This window comes from Coptis chinensis, chromosome 7, assembly GCF_015680905.1.
Source record: "Coptis chinensis isolate HL-2020 chromosome 7, ASM1568090v1, whole genome shotgun sequence".
NCBI lineage: Eukaryota > Viridiplantae > Streptophyta > Magnoliopsida > Ranunculales > Ranunculaceae > Coptis > Coptis chinensis.
Genome location: NC_141462.1, coordinates 96,311,172 through 96,315,143, shown reverse-complemented (window position 1 = coordinate 96,315,143; position 3,972 = coordinate 96,311,172). Strand labels below are relative to the sequence as shown.

General features: G+C 34.1%; 1 pseudogene; it reads left to right on the top strand.

Moving 5' to 3' along the window:
* The first annotated feature begins 534 nt into the window (after positions 1–534).
* Positions 535–2,429, top strand: LOC147490300 (shewanella-like protein phosphatase 2 pseudogene; annotated as a pseudogene).
* Positions 2,430–3,972: the final 1,543 nt, after the last annotated feature.

Genomic DNA, 3,972 nt, shown 5'->3' with positions numbered 1-3,972 from the left:
GGTATATTGATCCCTCTCCTATATATATATATATATATATATATAATAAGAGAGAGAGAGAGAGACCCAAAAAGGAAGGTCCTTTCGTTTTCGCATTGTTTTTGGTAGTTATCTTGAAGTAGAATGAAGAAGGTTCAACGAATACCTATAAAATGATTAGAGATTGTGAGATACCACAATGACAATTAAGCAATTCCAATTATCGTGTGGACCCGGTGAAGCCAAGTGAATTACTTAACAAATTAATGAATTGCAAAACGATTTCTGCAAACATAAAAAAAGATGAACGATTTGGCGAATCTTGAATGAAATATTTGGGAACCTGCACAAGATCATTAAATATTGAGATGTTGAGAATAGTTATATGAAAGGAATCTCATCGAAGCAACTCGAATGGGAATGAGATATTGAGAATGAGTTTGAGATTTGTGAATTGAGAGAGGTGGCATGGGGAATTCATTTCTAATCTAACTCACTCATCGATAAAGGAGAACCTTTATAGGAAAAGTGGCATAAAAGCCTTAGAAGATTTACATGGTTGCTTATCTTACTCGTAATTCTGTAAGTAATAGACTACGAACACTTGAATATGAGCATCCATTCTTGGTTCTGCAATTTTGCTAGGGTTAAAGATAGCATAATTGAGAAGTTAAGCGTTTCTACACTTTTACAGGACATCGTTTATTAGCATGAAACTACTCAAAAATGGTAAGGATGCATTGCATAAGATTCAAATGTGTGAAACACAAATTTCAAAAGTGGCGACATTAGAAAAAATCCTTGGTCGTTCTCGAGGAATTATTGGATACGACTCTTTGTGCAAGGACCAATTCTTTGTAAGATGATTTGAACGTGATGACTCAGTACTTGTATGGCTGAATCACACAATATCAACTAGTGTGAGTAAGATTATAAATAAACTCCCCACCTCTCTCAATTCACAAATCTCAAACTCATTCTCAATATCTCATTCCCCATTTGAGTTGCTTCGCCCTCCACCTCTCAGTTCTCAAACTCAAACTCATTCTCAATATCTCATTCCCATTTGAGTTGCTTCGATGCGATTCCTTTCACATAACTATCTCAGCATCTCATCCTACCTATATTAATATCCGTTTCTCCCAATATGCTCACAGAGAGCCACATCAGCAATATTTTTAAAAAAGTCCCCACTTAAAAAATAATTAATTGGTTGATTACTTACTTGACCTTATTATTGTTGTGTTTAGCAATTTATGAAAAAACTTTTTGGTCTTTTCACATTCTAGGAATTAAAAAAACCAAATATACGCCTAATTTGAATTGTTCGACCCAAACTCTCTCACAAAAAAATAAAAAACTATGGTGGCAACATCTCCGCCTCTTTCATTCTCTCAGTGACAAAATTGGATTGGATTGGTGGTGATACTACTGTTGTCAGATTGGTGGCGTACTCGATCGTGGTGGGGATGAGCTCAAGATACTTTACTTTCTTGAAAAGTTAAAAAGGGAAGCGTTGAGACATGGTGGGCCTATTTTAACTATGAATGATAATCATGAGGTTATGAATATTGATGGGGATTTTAGGTATGTTACTGTTTCTGGTTTTAATGAGTTTAAAGCTTGGGCTGATTGGTATCGTATTGGAATCTCTATGAAAAGTTTATTTGATGATTGTTTTGTAAATAAGGATATTTTTCAAGGGGTTCCTGAAACGTTTCCACGTGTTAAGAGAGAGTTTCATGAGGAATTTAGAGCTAGGGTTGCTGCATTGCGTCCTAATGGTCCGTTTTCTACTAGATTTTTCTCACAAAATTCGACTGTGTTGGTTATTGGAGATTCCGTGTTTGTTCATGGTGGGCTGCTTTTAAATCATGTGTCGTATGGATTGGAATGGATAAATGAAGAGGTTAGTGATTGGATTAATGGGTCGGAAAGGAGGGTAGCTCCGGGATTTGTTAAAGGGGGTGATTCGGTCGTTTGGTCGAGGAAATTTTCTGATCAGGTCTGTGATCGTTCGGCTTTACAACATGTACTGGAAACTATACGGGGTGCGAAGAGAATGATAATGGGTCGTACCATTCAAGAGACGGGAATTAATGGTGTTTGCGATAACAAGGCGATTCGAATTGATGTTGGTATGTCCAAAGGGTGTGGTGATGGATTGCCTTAGGTGTTGGAGATTGATAGCAATTCGGAGTTGCGTGTTTTGTCGGCGAAACCATTGCCTCAGAAAATAAGAAGACGGTACGACGAGAAGGAAGGGATTGGATTCTTGAAACCAGAACATGGAACGCAACAAATACAAGTTGAAGCTTTGGTCAGTTTCTGATTGCGTGTAGAAAATGCAAGTCATTCTTATGTTTGATTTTTTGAATGGTGCAAGGCCAAACTCTGATTCAAATAAAAGTAAAAGGACTTGTGTAATAGAACAAAACATTGTTATGATTCAAAGGAGCTGATTAATAACACTTTTAGCACTTCTATCTGTTGCACAAAAAACTTATGATGTCAATATGGGTTGAAAACTTATTCAGTTGAGTTTCCTACCATTACTTGCATATCATTTAGATATTTACTTAACCATATTGTGAAACTGTAGCAGGTTACAAAATCATTCAAATTAAGCCACGCTATATCTATGTGCATGGTACAAGCAAAGAATGTTCTAGCTCCACTACTGAGTTAGGGCCCCCAGTTGTTTACTTGATTAAGTTAACGAGTGTACATCATGTACTCATGTTGATACATGCTTTTATATATATTTCATTATAGTATAAAAATTATTTGGTACCAATGCATCATAATATCATGTGGTGGTCAACATTAAATCATAGTTAGTTGATGTTAATTGCTATTGTTTGAAATGTTTCCATACCATTGTCGGTTTATTCCAGTTGACATTGATTTTTTGTATATGAACTTAATTGGAACACCAGGTATGATTAAAGTCAAAATGTACTATACAGCAAGTTTTACTCCTTTTATCGCACTTCTTTATTAAAAAAAACTCAAATATGTTTTTGGACACCATATGGCTAGGTTACTCATGCTGATTTATATTTGTATTCTTTTATTTCATTGTAAGAATTCAGTTAAGGTATAATTGTTCATTTCAAATGTATATATGACTTTGTCAATAGTTTTATTGCTATTTTTTTCCTGAAGTTTATATATAAACAGGGAAATTGCAAGTCTGTCATGTACAAAAACACTGAACATTGTAAACGCTAACTTTTAAGACTAAAAGTACCGTAACATCTTTCTTCAACACAAACTTATGAGCTTAATAACAAACATACCCAAAATATGTATTTACTAATGTGGTCTAATCTCTATAGTAGTAAGCCTGGCCATAGGACAGGCATATTAGCTAGTTATCTAATGATCTTGTGCTGGTTCCAGAACCAAATAGTTCGTTTAAGATTCACAAATCATTAATTCTTTTATGTTTGTAGAAATAATTGTTTTGCAATTCAATAATTTTTTCGTAATTCATTTGGCTTCACTGTCCATACGATACATTGGACTTGTTCCATTGTCGTTATGGTATCTCTCATCATCTCTAATCATTTTACAGGTATTCGTTGAACCTTCTTCGTTAAATTGTGTTTTTTCTACTCGACATATATAACTCCTAAACACAATACGAAAAAGAATAGAATTTTTCTTTTCGGTGGCATCTCTCTCACTGTCTCAATATATTTTTCTTTTTTCTTTCTCCTGATTTCTCAATTCTCTTTTTGACTTTAATTTCATTTTGTTCCATTGATTTTTTTTTACAAAGTTGTATTTTATTGATATGAAAAATAGATTATACAAAAGATTTAGAGAACAAACGTGCTACAATTTAAAAAACAAATTTCTCGATATTTGGTTAAAATGTTACAAAAAGAAGTGCAAGGAGTGTCGTTTTATTGTCTTTTTAATATTGTATTTACTTTTCCTTATCCAACCTAGCTAGCAACTATGCCAAATTCAAGAGATGAAATG